This window comes from Bidens hawaiensis, unplaced genomic scaffold (assembly GCF_021521415.1).
Source record: "Bidens hawaiensis isolate Kalapana, Puna unplaced genomic scaffold, B.hawaiensis_p1.1 tig00005482_1, whole genome shotgun sequence".
In the NCBI taxonomy this organism is placed as follows: domain Eukaryota; kingdom Viridiplantae; phylum Streptophyta; class Magnoliopsida; order Asterales; family Asteraceae; genus Bidens; species Bidens hawaiensis.
In genome coordinates, this window is record NW_027491351.1 from 1,315,107 (window position 1) to 1,334,661 (window position 19,555).

Consider the following 19,555-nt stretch of genomic DNA (forward strand, 5'->3'; position numbering starts at 1 on the left):
AAGCTCACAAACACACGAATACGATACGAACAAACACACGTTATATTAATAACTCAACACGTGATACTTACAGACTCTCGACCTCACGTCACTTGACTCACTGAATTACACGTAACTTAACCAACCCGAACTCTACGTAAACAGTAATCCGTAATCTATATAAATACACGACAACTTCGCCTCAGGCGAAGTTGTCCATAACTTCGCTCGTTCAACAAGTTCGCCTAGGCGAACTTGTCAACAACTTCGCTTGGTTAACAAGTTCGCCTAAGCGAACTTGTCAACAACTTCGCTTGGTTAACAAGTTCGCCTAAGCGAACTTGTCAACAACTTCGCTTTAAACAAACAAATACATAAACAATATTACAGACTCGATTACAGACATTAGATATATGAACTACTGACATTTATGCACCAACAAGACAATGATTTGTTGATCTGGGTACTCTCTAGTTGTTGTTGTCTAGATGTGTAGATCAAGAACGAGTTAATTACATATTTACATAATTATATGTAAAACATTTACCATAGTACAACACAATACAACTATTAACATTCAATATTAACTTGAAATAAAATATGTTACATATAGTCATGGCATAATGTTATGAGCAAGATCTTACTTGTAATGTAGACCATAGGCAACCGCATATCAAACTACTAGCAATAATAAGACCACCAAACATCAAGTTCGATGATTGTAACAAACTAAGTCGGTTGGGCGAATCAGGAGAACCAATCGCATGAAAAATTAACGGGCCTTGATATAATGTGAATACCATTGCTCCAGATATTGCCGTCATGGTACCTACTAATTTTGCTACACTGCTTGAACTTCTTATGTCTATTTTCTCCATCCTAGAGCATAAACATATATTACTAGTTTGAGGTAGAAGTAATACCAGTTAAACGAGACGATATTAAGAGCGTTTCGGTAAATCTCATGGGGTAGCTTGGTGGAGATTAAATAATAATAATAAGTTTATTATTTGAATTTAAAATAAATTTGTCTCATACTTTTAATTTTATTCATACTATATTCAAATTGTGTATTTGAACTAGAATAGTTCTAGGAAAGCAGTGGTTTAAACTTTAATCAACCTTAATGTTTTGATAATGAATTAATTAAGACAATGTGACATAAAATAGTTATAGTTTATCACTGATAACTATATGTCACACACTCATGTCCCTTAGCACTTAATTTATCATTATTGATCACAATTAAGAAACATAAAACTTAATCAAGACTACGCACATCCAAGATCAAGATTATCATGTTTTTGTCTACAAAGGTTAAAACAAGATTTCTACACCAACATGAAGATGAGGAAATAACAAGACTAATCCATTGAAGAGTAATTAACCACTTAGTGATGATAGGATGTTGGTTTTGAATTTCAAATATTAAAAAATCTGATTCCACTGTTGGTATGTCTTCCATCTCCTATATGCATTGAACAACCAAATCTACCAAATAGGCAAGTCAAACTCAAATGTGGAATGCCTTGAAGCTTTGGTTGAAGATGGTAAAGTATGTTTAACCAAATAGGTGAAATACTTGGGTTGTGTTATATGGAGAAGTGAGAAGTTTTTGGAATATGTTCTCATATGTGTTGGTCAACATTATAAGCCAAAATAAGAATACAATGACCACACATAACGTTCATATTTGTAAAACCAATGTTAAGTGGAGTGGGCGTCCACTTTCGCTTGAAGAGACCGTCGGCCATCAGTCCAATGGCCTTGTCTCTCACATTCTTGCCTATATATAGAACACTTATTCAAACTAAGTATTCGCCACTTTGCTCTATAGTATTTACACACACACACACTTCAAGGCTAATCTCTTCCATTATTAAAGCTGAAACAAGCTTCAATTATTAAGTGAGGAGATTTAGGGTTGGGAACTCTATCTTGATATAGAGTTAATTAGTTGTTAGGTGAAGACTCGGCATCTTGACATCATGATATTAAAAGGAATTGTAAAGCTAAGTATTTGGTGTGCTTAGTGAAGAAGGTGATAACTTCCTTTAAAAAATGAAACATTTGTATTGGTGATCCCTACCATTTAAGGAGATGGCTAATGAAAAAAACTCTCGATCAAGGATCAGGGAGATGACATAGTGTGAATTAGTTAGCATTCATGTGAACCTCTATAAATCTGGTTGTGTCATCTATATCCCTTAACTCTTACTTATTTATACTTATTATCATAAGACATGAAAAAAGTATAACAAAGTCATAAGCACACTAAAAGAGGATTAAAAGAAAAGAAAAATTATTCAACCCCCTCCCCTTTATTAATTTGTTTAAGTTTGGTCAGCATGTGTTAGTTCATACCTTCAAGGTCAAGACCTTTGGAGGTACGGTTGCCAAAAATCGATTTCGGCATAGCTATTAGGAAGTTGCGGGTAATGGCCGGGAAGGAAATGTTCTGACTAGAAACGACAGTTGAAGAGGAGATGCTAGAACACTGTTAGGAAGCCGTGTAACATTCCTAAAACTTCTATGCTATGATTGCCTACTTTAAAAGTTGAGGGACCATTTTGTCATTCTTCCAAACTTTAAGTCTAGGGACTAAATCTATAATTTTCAATTTCCAAATGAAACGGATTGTCTCATTATTAGGCGGCCCGTCTCAAACATAACCGGGGTATTAAGTTTCCATTTGTGGCGGGGTTTCACAAGCGCCTACAATTTTGAGACGGGGGTGTCTCATCTGCCTACAATTGATGACATGGTTCGTCTCATTATTAGACAGTCAGTCTCACCGCCAGTTTAGCAAAATGTATCAAAAATAGATCTTTACATGTCTAAACCCGATTGATGACTCATCAACACCTTCTAGCCTATAAAATGAGAGAATTTCATGCATAACATTTCCCTAAATCTTTCTCACACTCTCATCGCAAGTTAAGCCTAGTATTTAAGTGTTTCAAGTGTGTTTAAGCAAGAAAAAATCAAGGGAATACGTTCTGGTCAAGTTCAGTTCTGATCAAGGATTCCAAAGGAGTTAGGAGCATTCACAAATCATTCCTATGTTTTGACTTTGCTCGGTTATTATGATTAAGCAAGTATACATGCTATTATCAATAAAACCTCAGTCAAGATATATTGCGAAAGTTATATAAGTGTTTTTATACATGCATAAGGTTGTAGAACACTGAAAGAATCGTCGGAAATGTGTCAAATTCTTTTTTAGCCTTAACGGGCCAAACAGTGAGACTAGACGGACCGTCTAATCATTATACGGTCCGTCTCATCCCAAAACTTGATACGGGTCAAGATTTCATTTTTGATGGTGTGTCACACATATACGGACCGTCTCATTATGATACGGTCTGTCTCATTTTCAAATTCATTATTTTAAATGAAATTAAGTTTTAACCCTAAAAACCGAACAAGTCTTTATAAAGAGGTTTGAAACGATAGCTAGATCAAGAAACACCATACAGGTATTTATACAAATCTATTTTATAATAGGTTAACATCATCCATTCAAGAAGGTTTTGAAACGAACCACCGACGGTACAGGTGAATACGTTAAACCTTTACTGACCCTCAAACAATTATATACTCTATAAGATGAACGGGTTGTTTGTCTTAAAAAGTCAGGCAAACGTTTACATGAGATTACGTGATCTCTAAAAACGTTATTATACAAAATATAAAATAAAGGAAACTCAGACCCGATTACACATGTGTTTGGATCCAAACATAACTAAACAAGCAGACATGCTATTATCAGTGATAACTAGTTCTCAAATGGGCTTTAGCTCCTGGGGAATGTACCCTTAAATTGTGTGTGTATGGCAATGGTACAAATCCCGGAAATAAAATACAATCTATTGATCTTGTACATAAAACTAAATTTGTATTGTAACAATAGTTTAAAATATTTTAAAGTCAAACGTTTCACCAGCATATCGCTGACATATTTTTCCCCATATTGCAGTCAATTACGTAAAAAATTTGTAGCGAGGATTAGGAGTCATTATGGAGTTAAACGCTCGCTTTATGAAGATGGCTCGATTTTAATAATCAAATCCTTGTAATATTATTAAACAATTTTTTGTAAAATCAATACTCGGGTATCTGATTCCTGATTAAATTTTCAATGTAAATTAATATTTTATAATTAAAAGTCCTTCTGCTAAATTAAACTCGCAACTCTGATATATTTACAAAACATGTATCAAATGTTTGTCACAATTCTAGGCCCTAAGTTGGGGTGTGACAAGCCAAGACACCAAACATAAATATGATATTCTTGAATGACTCTTCTCAAAGAATAACGATACTTGGTTGCAACTTCTTGAAAACAAGTTGCTTTCGGTTACTTAGAAAGATATGTCAATGCCAAAGTACTTCCATAAGGTGAAAGCTCTTTATCGCGTTGCTAGAATGGAACTGATTATTATTCATGGATTGAGGTCCGAATTTCAGTCACTCGTCACTGCAATTCAAGGTTGTCCTACACAACTTACATTTCAAAATTCAAAAACTTGCTATCCGAGCAAGAATCTCTAGCCAAACAGATGGATGACTCATCTATCTCTATGGCATCAAAGTAAGAAAACAAGGCCCTATTTGCGGGAAGAGGTAAAGGAAAATACAAACCCTATCCTGGCATCAACAAGAAACAAACTTGGGATCAATCTAGTGACAACCAGAACAAAAAAAGCAACTGAGGTGATTATAGAAACCAACAAGAAGAAGGTGATGATCTAAAGAACTGGAACTGTAGTAAGCAAGGTAAACGTTCTTTGTTTAAAACATTTAAATGTATAACTGTGGTAGACTTGGGCACATTGTGAAGCACTACCATATGGTGCAACTGAAGAAGATAATGCATCCAAAACACATAAAAGAAATGAAGAGGCGTGGGAAGTCAACGACAATTACGTCAGAACCAAAGTAGTTCATCCCTTAACTGCTATGTATGGTAAAAGACTCAAAAAATTCACTCGATGAATGGATTGTGGATTCAAGGTGTTCGAACTACCTAGAGAGTGAAAAGAAACGTTTAAGGAACTATATTAAATACAAAGGAAACCAAGTCGTAGCCATTGCCGATGACTCATGGCATGCGATGTCCCATGTTGGAGAAACTACTTTGCACCGAGAGAGAATAATGAAGTGATAGTTCATAAAAACGTGTTTCATATTCCCGACATGAAAAAGAACCTTTTGTCGATTACTCAATCACCGAAACCAGATGATATGTTATGTTAAGGCCAAATGAGGTTAGTATTTTTGATAAGCTCGAAACCAAATCCATGTCACCGATTCAAGGGAGTAAGAAATGCTTATGTATTGTCAGCCGGGACTTTGAATGTGAATAAGGTGAAAAGGAACCGAAATGTAGATCACTGGCACCAACAGTTAAGTCACGTCGAGTACGAAAAAATTCAACAAACGGTGAAAAGGAAATTGTTGGCAGGAATAACCAAACTCGAAGTAAAAAACGGATGTAGTAGTACATCGTGTCTATTAGTTCGGAAAGGCTCATAAATAACCATTTTAGAACTCTAGGTATCAAGCTAAAGCTCCTCTCGAACTCATTCATACCGATGTGTTTGGTATGGGAAAGAAACCGACGGTCAAAGGCATGAGTTTTATGATATCATTTAGTGACAATTATTCAAAATATATGTTGGTATATTTTATGAAGGTGAAAGCCGAGGCATTTGAATGTTTCAAAGAATTCAAGTTGGAAGCTGAATGAGATTTCAAACGGATAATCGAGTGCCTCCGTTCCAATAACGGAGGCGAGTACACATATATGGAGTTTTCTTTGTTTCTAAAAGAAAAGAGAATTAAATGCCAACTTGTGTGTTCCTATGCTACTGAGAAAAACGGGTTCTTTAGAGAGAAAGAATTGTACCCTAATATTGGAAGCATGATGCATAACAAGAATGTAAAAGGGAGATTTTGGGCCAAGGCAATGAGAACCATTGAATTCGTAAGAAACCAATTTCCATAACAAGGAATGACGAGTCACCATGCAAGAAGATGTTCGAAATTAAACCGAATATAGTTATTTTTGGGTTTTTGGATACGTGTGCTACGTGTTCATTCTGGGACACTTAAGACATAAGCTGGAAAAGAAAGCTACAAGTTGTATATTCATTTGTTATGATAGTGAAAAGAAAGTGTGGCGTTGTTATGATCCGAGTTTCGGGCGGATCTACGTCTTACAAGATGTATTTTTTATGAGAATTCATCTTGATGGTTACCAAGTAAAGAGGTATTAACTGATACTAACGACCTACAACATTGATGATAATATGATTGTACATGTTGATGAGGAAGAAAAGGAAGAACCGGTGGACAACCAAACAGAATTCACATGTACACAAAACATTTAATGGTTCAATACTTGGCATACCGAGTTGTCTACTAGTCAGTATAGTACCCATACTATAGTTGTAGACCCACATATACACAAAAGTCAGTAAACTGAACCCGAGGTATGTAAACATTGCATTACATGTTAATCGATAAAATGAACCTAATCGTAGAACATGTCCTATGGGATCCCAAGTGGAAGAGTGCCATGAAGCAAGAGTTGGATGCATTAATTAGTGCATAATGAAACCTGGAACCTTGTTCCTAAACCGAGCGATGTAAAACTGATTTCATGTAAGTGGTTTTTTAATTTTAAGACGGTCCGACGGGTCGATAAAGAGATATAAGGCTCATTTAGTCACATAGGGTTTTTCTCAATATTATGAGATTGATTATGATGATACATTTAGTCCCGTATCTAAACACGTTTCGGTTCGTGTAATTTCAGCTATCGTTGCGTGCAAAGGTTGGGATTTGTGGCAAATGGATGTAAGTAATGCAATTCTGTATGAGGATGAGATCGAATACTTTATTTGGATTAGATAGAAGGTTTTGTATGTCAAGATTTTCTTGATTATACTTGTCAGCTGAGGAAAGAGATTTACAGTTTAAAGCAGTCGCCACGGGCCTAGTTTGGTAAGATCAGTGAGTTATTAGAACTTAACGGGTTTTTTCCTTCAATAGTCATACTAGTATGTCCGTCCGAGCTATGGTGACAAAACCATGGTTGTCTTCGTTTATGTAAATGTGTAGATGACATAACTATAAGCAACAATTTAGTCTACATGGCGAAGCAATTAAAATGAACATGTGCACTCATTTATCCATACATGACATAGGAAAATTAAAACATTTCTTGGGTCTAGAGCTCAAATACAAGAATGATGGCTATGTATCTCACCAAAAGCGGTACGTTGTTAATATTTTGGTGAAATTCGGTATGAAAAGTTGCAAACCGATACAGGTACCCATGAAACCAAATGGGTCACTATGAGCTAAAGAAAGAAAGGGGTTAGAAGAGGTAACCATGTATAGGCAAAATAATTCAAAGTCTCATTTATTTAAGTTTGACCCGACCCGACGTCGCATATGTTGTTGGGTGTACTGAGCAAATTCTCTCAAGCTCACCTTGAAGCTACTCGCTTAGTGTTGTGGTATGTGAACTTGACTCTAGGGGCGCACAAAGCATAATACCCGACTCGATGACCAATATATTGTGAGTTCAGAGACCGAAACTGAACCCTATGGTGATGGTCGGGTATCAGACCTAAATGGAATCGGTCTATCGAATTTTTTCCGTGCAAACCCGAGATCGACAATTCCCATATGTCTGACGCTCCCTCATTAACCTCATCTACTCGATTACTGTAAGATTGTACTTCTTAGTTATTCTTTTCATGCTCAATTAGCACTATTTTTACGATTTTGAAGAATCTGATAAATTATGTTCATGATTATTCCTATTATTCATTGGTCCACTATGGGTTTTCAATTTATATGCTTAATCGATCAACATACGCTGATTATTTGTTTGAATTGAGAATGCCCTCCAAGTGTTTGACGAAATGTCTCAAAGAAAATAAGTTAGAAATCAATGAACTAATGAAAGTAATTCACCAATTAAACTTAAAAGGTAATGTTAATTGAACATAAATATGATTTCCTTTGCTCTTGAACAAAAGTCGCTCAAAGGATTAATCGACGTTTGATTATTGATTATGTTTTTTTTACTCTGTTAATTTGATTTTTAAAAAGGTATGATTGATAATTACTTAAATATCAGTTCCTATTTTTATTAGGTTAAAAAATAGAAACGAGATCAGCTACAATCCACTAATATGGTAACCATATAACTCTTTTAATGCATTTAATTACACATCGGGTCAATCTTGAAATAGTCGGTTAACTCGATCTTGGCCCGATACCCGACCCGAAACCGAAATGAACCGGATACATGACCCGATAAATAAATGATTGTTATACTAAAGGTCCAGGTTTCTGTCTTTCTCGGTCCGGGTTATCAGGTTTTGCGGTTCGGCCCTAGTTATGCACACCCCTAGGTGATTGTGAGCTAAGTGTTGAGTTTAAAAGGGAGTCAAGTATGGAGCTAATCCGATTCAGTGCTGCGGATTATGCCAAAGATCCGAACACGAGACGATGTACAACCTTGTATGTTTTCTTGATTGGTCCAAGTGTTGTTACTTGGTGCAACAAAAGGCAGCCTACTGTCACGGACCAAATATTTGATGATCGAGATGCTTAATTTGTGTTGCAACGATTGGGTTTGTTGGCTCGTCCCGAACTTCCTCGGGCACGGGCTCAGCGGGAAAGAAGGCGACATGCCTAGTCGTGCTGGTACGACGAACGCATCGCTGGTTGCGAGCTATTGCCGCTCGCCTGATGAGTCCAAAGCAGGACGAAACCAGCAAGCCCTGGTCATGAGCGGACCAATTGGCTAGCCTTCGGGGGCCCCGCGGAGTCAAAGGGATAGCTCCGTGACTAGTGGTATCAGAGCAGGTCGAACCTCGAATACGTTGGAACGTGTACACTCAACCAAAAAGAGCTTAAAAATGTCGAGGATGAGTTATGCAATGGTGGTGGGAGAAGATCAAATGATCTTTGTAAGCTGCGAGTATGGGATCGTGAGCTCCGCCCTAGTCCAGTGAGGTGAAGGACAGCGTGTTCGTGTTAAAAGTTTTACGGTGTGGCAGAGCCGTAATATGGGTTGAAGTCTGCTAGGTTGGAGAAAGTCGGCGTCACATAATCCGACGGCATAATTAACCGACACGGCTAACTCACATTTTGGCTGAACTACTGGGTGTCCCATTTATCAGAGTGAATCTTCGGCTTGTGAGCTGGTATGGGACGACGAACTTGCCCTTCAGACATGCATGGCATAGAGGAAGACCAACGTCTAAGTCTTGCACGTCGGTACGGGACGATAAGTGCATGCACGAGGACGTGCATGGTTATGGTGGTGGGAGAGTGTCACGGACCAAATATTTGATGATCGAGATGCTTAATTTGTGTTGCAACGATTGGGTTTGTTGGCTCGTCCCGGACTTCCTCGGGCACGGCCTCAGCGGAAAAGAAGGCGTACATGCCTAGTCGTGCTGGCACGACGAACGCATCGCTGGTTGCGAGCTGTTGCCGCTCGCCTGATGAGTCCAAGGCAGGACGAAACCAGCAAGCCCTGGTCATGAGCGGACCAATTGGCTGGCCTTCGGGCGCCACACGGAGTCAAAGGGATAGCTCCGTGATACTACGGTAAGTTTTGACTACCGATTCGGAGTATCGTGGTGCGACTATGGTTGCGTAAGAGTATGTGTAGCTGGCTCGTTTTCTGAACGGGTTAAATCAAGGTAATAATGAGAAGGTAACCTTGTATGGGGATAACGTGTCTTCGATATTGTTGGCTGAGAACCGCACGTTTCATGCGCGCACACAACATATAGAAGTCTATTATCACTTTATTCATGAGAAAGTGTTGAATGGAGAAATTGATTTTAAATACAACACGTTGGAGAAACCTGCTGATATGTTCACAAAGAGTTTACCAAAAGAGAAGCTTGTGAAGTTTTGTATTTGCATGGTATTGAAGGAAGCAAATATCTAGAGGGGGTGCTAAACGAGATGATGTTTAAGAGATGTTCAATAAATCTTATGGGGTGGCTTAAAGAAATGTTAAAATAATAATAAGTTATATTATTTGAATTTAAAATAGGTTCGTCTTATATTTTTAAGGATATTGGATTTTAATAATCCCTATTGAATGATATTGGCCGATAATAATCCCTTTTCATTTTATCGCCATTGGCGGTCCCAAATTCAATAAAGTTGGCCCCCAATGACCCCCCGTTAAAAAGGACTTAACGACGTTATATTTTTTTCCGAATTTCAAATTAACTTTTTAGGTCTATTAATCGGAAGTAAAATATGAGTCGAGTGATATAAAACTTAGCTCTAAACAATGATCCAAACGACTTGATTTTGGTTAATTGTAAGTTCAAACATCCGAATTGAAGCATTGTTTCGTCATTTTGAAGCACTGTTTCGAACTAAGTTTTACACCAATCGACTCGTATCCTCCTAACGATCAAAAGCCCTAAAACATTGGTTTGAAATTCAGAAAAAACTATAACGACGTTAAGTCAATTTTAACGGGGGACCATTTGGGGCCAACTTTTTTGAATTTGGGACCACCAGTGACGATAAAATGAACAGGGATTATTATCGGCCAATACCATTTAATATGGATTATTAAAATCCAATATTCCTATTTTTAATTTTATTAGTACTGGATTTAAATTGTGTATTTGAACTAGAATATGATTAAGATGAAGGTTTATATATTGACCCCTGAAACGATGTAGTTTTATTAAGTTTTTAGTCAGTCTTTTCTTAATAAAAGGAGTTCCAAGTTTTGTTTGTCAAAATATTGTGTGCACAAGATTAATTTGTTTGAGTTTGTTTTAATTGTGATCTGTACATACATACAGAATTGCGGAACCTTCTTTTCTTGTTTGAACAGAACACGTCAAAGAAGCTGCATATTTAAGTTCTTGCTTTGGTGTTGTGATTTACTTGTGAAACTCTCCTTGTTTAACAATACATATATAACAAACTATTGCCATGCATAGAAGTAATGCAAGTTTTATATTTGTTTGATTTTGGTTACGAAAGTTTTATACGTGCAAAATATTTTGATAAAACTTGTTAAACTACTGGCACAAATTGTGTAGTTATTATGGAACTTGATTATTTAGAAAATGATTGTTAGAGAGAAATGTATCACTTTAAAATTTAAAACATTTAAAACTAGACCAATGAATAAGGCGTAATCTTCAATTTGGGTTTAAAGTATGGACCCAAATCTAGGCTGGCATGGACCACATCCTTTAATGAATTGACTTCTTTATCATTTTTTCTTGAAAGAATTACAAATTATGTCCTTTAAAAAAGCCAATTTACGGTTCGTGTTCTTTTTTTAGTTTCTTTGCAGGCGATATCCTTTAAACATTTTTTTCCTACACGTTATGTCCTTTATGCTAACTGTGTTAGAAAAACTCAGTTAAATACCCTCACGTGAGTTGCATGTGAGGGCATTTTGGTCTTTTTAGTCTACACCTGCAAATTTATAACCCTTTCCCCCTCATTTCTCTCTTCTTTCTCTCTCTACGCCACCACCATCACCACACCATCACCATACCACAACCACTCCGGCCACCATGCCCCCACCCAAAACCGAAAATCAGTACAAAGCACCCGGCATAACTGATTAGCACAGAATCAAGCTACCAATTGAATCCCTTTAATTTAGCCTCATCATCATCTTCATTCCAAACCTACATAAAAAAATCAAATAAACTTAAGTGATCAAATAATAATAATAATAATAATAATATAGAGCAAAAGTAAAGATTTTTAAGTCTAATATTAATATCACCTGCTGATCTGTTGTTGAAGAAGAAATGGCCTTTCTTTTTTTATTAATTGAAGTTACTTCACTCTCTGGTTCATATTTCACTTGCACCGGAACAACACTAGTAGCAGGTTTTGAAGAGGGTTTCATATACGGGTTTGGAATACGGGTTTCGGATACTTGAATGGGGATCCTTTGCGTTTGTGAACGGGAAATGTGGCGGCGGTTTGTGAGATGGAGAGGAGGTGGTGGAGGAGGGTGGTGGTGGTGGTGATTGGAGATGGGTGGTGGATGGCGGCGGTTGACGGCCACTTGAACCATCACCTCCAATTTCCGGCCACCTGAATCGCCACCTTCTTTTTCCGGCCACCTGAACCACTACCATATTTTTTCGGACCACATCTGAACACCATTCAGATCTTAACCTTCACCGAGCTTCACCTTCACCGATCTGAACACCGTTTTCGGGCCAGATCTGAACACCAGTTTCTTCTCCGATCTTCACATTCACCATCAAATTTTGAGTATCCAAAGTGTTTAAAGGGATTCAATTGGTGGTGTTGGTGGGGAATTCAAAGATGGGAAAATAGGGTTTTTTTAATTAAAGATGATTAGATGGTGGATTATAGGGTTTTATAGGTACAGACGAAAGGACAAAAATGCCCTCACATGCGCCTCACGTGAGGGTATTTAACTGAGTTTTTCTAACCCAGTTAGTGTAAAGGACATAACGTGTAGGAAAAAAATGTTTAAAGGATACCGTCTGCAAAGAAACTAAAAAAAGGACACGAACCGTAAATTGACTTTTTTTAAAGGACAAAAAATTTGAAATTCTGTCTTTTTCTTATACATACATGTAGTATTCGTACACTCATCTATACTATATTAAAATGTATATAGAAGGGACAAGAAGGTAATTTCAGCTAAATCTCTCAGAGTTTTCTACTCTTATTGCACAATGTACTCCCTTGTAATGCATATGCTCAAAATTGAAAATATCTCGCGTCTCTTATGGATTATTCAAAATTCAAAATATTCTTATGAAATCCACACATCTCTTTCTTCTCTCCTAAAATCCACTTGCCAGATCTATTCATTCGCTCTCTCTCTAGATTTCACTCTGGTTGCCTCCTCCGAGTCATCTTTCTTCGGTTTTTCAATGTTGGTAGCGCCTTACAGATGCTCATTTTGACAGGGTTGAACCCAAACAACCGATATGGTGAACCAATGGTGTTAATCGATTCGTTTTGTTTTTGTTGAAACCAGTGAAGTCAAAAGTAACTGTATTCTACTATTAGGGTTTCAGCTGGTAGTTAAAACCATTTTGAATCCGCTGAAATTGTTGTTTCATTAATATGTTTTGTAGTTACAACATACCTTATGCCATTATTTTTAGTGATTTGGGTTCAATTATATTTTGGTTTATTTCGGGAAGTTTTAATTAATAGTGAACATGGTTGTTTGCTAATCATTTGTTTCTATGTGTTTGACGATTTTAGGTTTTTAATTTGTAGTTAAACACATGGTTTATGAGGTGGTTTGTATTGTAGGTTACAAATTTGTTGTTGATAGTTGGTTGAGTATTTGCTTCAGCATGATTCTTTGTTATTCTTTTGTTTTGATGATATTATATACACAAGATGGATGCATTTGCTCATAGTGGTAATGTGATTATAACTTTACAAAATTCGTACGTTTTCAAGCTGGTGCTATGTGACCATTGTTTTGGAAAATTCATCAATATCTAGACGTGTACACTTACAAAGGCACTGCAATTATTAGAATTGATTCCCCTACTTATTTTGCTAATACAAGCTTCATTAAAGACAGGTGAATATGACCTGGATTAGCAGACCGTTGCTGCAGCTGACATCAAGAAAATTCCGAGCAACACTTTTTCTTACTAGGACCTGGTTTTTGACACCACCATCATGCTTGGGCAGTTCCACCAAGGCACTGTTGAATCATATTTGACATTTATCTTTCAATGGCTAGAAGAAATGCTTATGTTTGTGCGCTATGGAAAGAACCAGGTTGTTTGACACCATGCAGTAAGTTGGGTCTTTTTTTTTGAATGTTGTTGTTTTTGCATTGATGATTTAATATATGATAAAACATTATAGTGTACGTACAATAACTGTTGTTCTTGATGTGTAGGCATCACTTTCTACTTAACCATTGAATGGGGATACAGTAATGAAGATTTCCCTTAATGCTGCAAGAGGACTTGCATATTTGCATGAATTGCTTCAATATATTATAGAACCCGATCAACGAAAGATGTATATTGGTGAAGTATGCGCTTAGGGCAAAACTATAGACGGGTCAAACATTGAACATGACATATGGCCACGCGCTGCACTGCAGCAGCAACAGCTGTAGGTAACAGGTAACTAAAATTTTCTTCACATCACCTGTTTACAAAATAATTATATAACGTTATGTTATTAACATTTCTTTTTACTTTTTAACAGATTTGAAGTGTGATAGGTTATGGTGATTTGAGGGTGACCTCGACCCATTCTAAGTGAACGCAACAGGTCAATGAATTAAATGAATATTTGATAAGGTATTTATTGCTCTATAAATGGCTAATTGGGCGGGATTGACTGGTATTAACGGGTCTGATTTGGTCTCCTATATCCAACATTCTGATATAGGTGTTTGTTAAAAAGATAATTTATTATTATTATTATTATTATTATTATTATTATTATCTGAATTATTTCATTCTTCACAAATGTTGGTGCAGGAAACAACTTCAACTAGAGTACTTGGATCAATATAAACATTCACACATCAATATTAAAGATTTTAACTAAGGTATGTGCAGTACATCTTTTGCACACGTTGATAAGAGCTGGGTCAATGGTTTTTTCTTAAAATATCGGCTATAATCCGACTCGTCGAGCTATATGTGAGAATTGGTTCGGGCAGGTTATGGGTTACCTGTTGGGTCCAGTTGTTTACTTGAAAAGTGTATGCACTCACCCAATATCTATTATAACCATACGCCCTCCTAAATCGTTTTATTTGAATTTTGAAGCATTGGAATTTGAATTACACAAATAAAAAACAAATTTATTATAATACACATTAAGTCATAACTATGCAAATAGTGTTTCCGAGTCGAAACAATACAAAAATGGTTTTAACCTGACCCGGAACAGCGTTTAAATCGGTTTGGTAGGAACTGGGTTAAGCCTTAAAGCTGAAATCGGGCTGTAACCCTATATGTTGAATCCTCACCCAAACTAGAGAAATCCAATTCATTGACTGTTCCAGACAGGTCCCAATCCGAACCGCTTCCACCTCTAACCGAAAACACGGTAATCGAAAGAATTGAACCAATATATAATGTTCATATATGAGTTTTGCATCTTTTATAGCAAACAATACTTGGGTGAGTCATGTTTTATTCTTTATGAGTATTTTCAAATTAGAAAAATAGGTCTTTTTAAGATTTAGTTTTCAAATGAATTCGAATGTGGGAATCTTGGTCCGAATCGGCCCCGGTAACGTGAATTCAAATAATATATGTATAAGTTTTATAAAATTAAATTTTAAGTTTTATTAACTTTTTGTATCTATTTTTGCTATTGTGGGTTCCTCGAACGCACTAGATATGAGTATACGTATTCCAATTGATTTTTCTATTTGAATTCATTTTGTAAATAAAAAACCTTGTTCGAATAATCCGAATAAACCTAAAAGCGACCTGATGAACACTCCTACTTGAAACAAAATAACAAAAATGTTTTAGTTAAAGTGTTGCAAAAGATACAAGTATAAAAAAGAGAAAACACTGCGTTCAAGTAAGTATCTATTACATTTAAATTTTGAAGCTATGCAATTTTTGTTCATATTTTTTTTTCCAGAAAAATAAAAAAGAATACAAAACCCAGTTCGAATAATCCGAATAAACCTAAAAGCAACCTGAAGAACACTCCTGCTTGAAACAAAATTACAAAAATGATTTGGTTAAAGTGTTGCAAAAGATACAAGTATAAAAAAGAGAAAACACTGCGTTCAAGTAAGTATTTATTACATTTAAACTTTGAAGCTATGCAATTTTTGTTTATATTTTATTATTTTTGTTTCTAGAAAAATAAAAAAGAATCAAGCCCCAACACTGCATGAACATGCCCTGTATCAACACATCTCAAAGGTATTCACTTTTGTCTCAATACGTTTTCTTGGACAAAAAGAAAGCTAAAATAAGTTATTACTGGATTGAAAACGCAGGATGCCAAGTAGCAACTCAGTTTAAATAAGGAGTATAAAAGTACAGTTGTTCTGTTGCAAGTTCCATGCCAATGGGAAAACAGCATGTGACTACCGAGGATCCAGAAGTAAAACAGTAATTTCATTAGGAAAATGATGGACAAAGGTGGTGGAGGAGAAAAGCCTATGAGCAGGCCCTACACAGCCTACATCCACCAAAAGATCGACTTTCAAATGTTCTTGATGTTAATTTCTTGAATTTCTGATTTTGCTACTTTTAAAAAAGACGTTTTAGAGGATATGATATTCAAAATTATACTTGTGTTTATAACTTATAAGAATAAAAGCCGAAATAGTTGGATATGGAGATAGAGCCTAACCAAATTGACATTTATTAAAAGGTGCCAGTTTGGACCCGAAGACGTATTCAGACTGGCATTTTTTTAAAATATTTATTATTTATATATATTTAACACTCAATTATCAAGAACCTAAATGATTCAACAATTAGTAATTGTATTTTGAATCTGGCCCCTATTTAGCTTATTTACAAGCATTTTATTGTATATTTCAACATTCTAATTCTAATTGTTTTATGTGCTTGGTAGGTTTTAATTGACCAAGTTTCATCTCTGGATATATGACGAGCATCTCGCATTTTTTGGGATGGCATTGATGGAGCAGAGTTCAAGATGTTCATGGAGTATGGAATTGTTAAAAAGTTTTGACCATATTTTGAGATAAAGCTCAAACTGAGCACATAAATACCTTTCTGTTGTTGCCATATTCAGTTTTGGGTCAACACATTATGACAATGTTTGATATTTGTTCTTATATGGTGTTTTAGTTTTTCTTGATGCTACTCATTTCTACTTTAGCTTAATGGTTAACCTTTGAATAAAGCAAATGGTAACATATGAAGTAGCCTATCAATACAATGAAAATATTATTATCATAGACCAAATATCACATAATAATGTGAACTGCTACATTATTGTCATGTTATTAATAAAAAGTTAACTAATGCACACTGCTACCTTAGTGTCATGTTATTAAAAATGAGTTAACTGGCTTGCAAATGCTACTAGAATGAAACCATATGTTTTGTACTTCAAGTTTGTTGTTTTTTTTAAGACTATTAGTGTATTGATTGTTTGTAAGGAAGTTGATCAAAGCAAAAACATATACTGTGAGCTATTTGAAACATAAGAACCTGGTGAAGGAAACTCTAACTTGATCTATTAGAAGTAGCCTATATGACTGAGTAAGAGTAGGTGATAGTTACTGCTTTGATTGCTTGAATCAGCTAAAGTTGATTGAAGAAAATGGTTGGTGTCATCTGTTTGATTATTATTAGCGGTCCCGTTGAGATAACATTTAGAACCTGGAGTTGCTTTGCTGTCTAATTTTTCTATAAGTAATCTTCTTTTTTCATGTACATCTTTTCTAATGAGTTTTTTCATGAAAAAGTTTATTCATGTTTGGTTTATATGTACAACAACATATGTAGTGGGATATATCAATTTAATCAAGTTTTATATGTAGTGGGATATATCAAATTTTACCAACTTTTATCGTACAATACAATAAATCAGTAATATTTGAAGTTAATAGCCCAATTATTACACTATTGATGTAGTTACGCTCAACAATTTGGATCGACATTTTACAAAAGATCCATGCGTGTGTGTTCGGGTTCCAATTTTTTGACACCAAACCCAACCATATTCATTGTTTATTATTAAATGTAACGCATTCTTTAACAACAAAAAAAAGTACAAAACCTAAAAGCACCCATATTTTAAGTACACAAATGTAAGAGCATATGATATGCTAGAGAGAAAGAGAGTATATAGAAGAATGAAAGAGCTTTTATCATGTGTATCACTAACATTTTATGTTAAAGAGTTTTCGTTCCATGTCCTACTATTATTTTTATAAGTCTCTCCAATATTCTATGAAATCACAATTGAAATCAATAGCACCAATCATCGAAGATCACATAGCATCCCTTTGGAATCCGGCACCCAATCTATAAAGGTATCAAATTTGAACGGAAATTGAATTACATGGTCTTCATGAGGAATGATAAACTAACAAAAACGAGTACCGCATTGCATATTGTCGTCGCCGCCGCATCGCGCGGGCACCTACTAGTATATATATATATACATATAGTAGAGTCTTGTACACAAATGATATATATAATACGCCGTTCTTGATATAATGATACCTGAAAATTACTGCAATCAAGAATGTAACCCCTGGAGACAAGTTTGAAATGACACTTGCCATAGTTGGAGAGCTGTAGCCAATACCTACATACAGAAGCACCTGAAAAAGACAAAGCCTGCATACAATCCATATATATAATTAGAAGGAGATAATATGTTTGTAAATTGTAAACGAAAGTCAAATAGTGCAGAATTAAGTTTCAGTTATTCAAAGTTGTATATACTGTTATCCCTTACCCCAAAAGGCCAAGAATGAAGAATCTGAATAGAATCCGGATAGTCAGCGGAGGGCGATCAATCGTTCGGCACACATTAGCATTAATGCAATATAGTCTGTTTATATTTTCTTCATGGTACGTATAAGAAATTAAAATAACTATAAAGTTAACGGACGAGGATTGCAAACCTGAGGATATGTATAATGAAAAACGGAAGAAGAATTAGTGTCCCTAGAACACTATGGTAAATAATATAGACGATACTGTCTAAACCATCATTCATCGCTGATTTGACTATGGTTAACAACGCTATATCCAAACATGTTACTATCACCATTGCAACAAACGGAACCGCATCTACCCATGACCATGTATCAGCCATTATCGTGCTTATATTTTTCACTATCACATACTATAAAACTAAGAAACCAATATATAGATTATAAGTCTCCCAGCCAATTGATATTTAAAACATTTGTCCCTACATAAAACTTGAATTTGGATTCTAGTGAAACTTAACTAGAGTTAACGACACACTCAAGACCCGTGAGCCTGTGTCATTTACCAATAATAACTTTTGTACTTTCACAATAAAAATAATAGCCAAGTCAGACAAAATTATTATTTTTTTGTTAGAAACACTACCATTTTACACCAATAAAAACGTGTTGTAGCATTTTCGTAATCACACAAGTTAAAACATACACTAGTACAAAAATGATGAGCAAATGTAACGTTTTTGAACTAAATAAGGCGGTTTAGTGACCGCTATAAAAGATATCGTTATATTTGATAATCACCGCCTTATTTGAACAGTTGCACCGCGATATTTGAGCAAACAAAAAACGTTATATTTGAACAATTCAAAAGCGTTTTATTTGAACAATGCAAAAGCGCTATATATGTACAAAACAAAACCGCTATATATGAAAAATAAAACCGCTATATGAAGAATGCAAAAGCGCTATATATGAACAAAACAAAACCGCCTTATTAACACTCATTTACCACCGCCTTATTTGAACCAATTTTAAGTCATTCTCATTATATTAAATAATATTACAATATTACTGAACCATTCACATTAAAATTAATTCAAAACC

General features: G+C 35.5%; 1 long non-coding RNA gene across 1 annotated transcript; it reads right to left on the minus strand.

Moving 5' to 3' along the window:
- Nucleotides 1-446: 446 nt before the first annotated feature.
- On the minus strand, nucleotides 447-18,978 carry LOC143629927 (uncharacterized). The gene is made up of 3 exons (XR_013153049.1): nucleotides 18,472-18,978; nucleotides 18,234-18,350; nucleotides 447-858 (listed from the first exon to the last, which is right to left on the minus strand). It is a non-coding gene; the product is annotated as an uncharacterized LOC143629927 (long non-coding RNA).
- Between the last annotated feature and the right edge of the window lie 577 nt (nucleotides 18,979-19,555).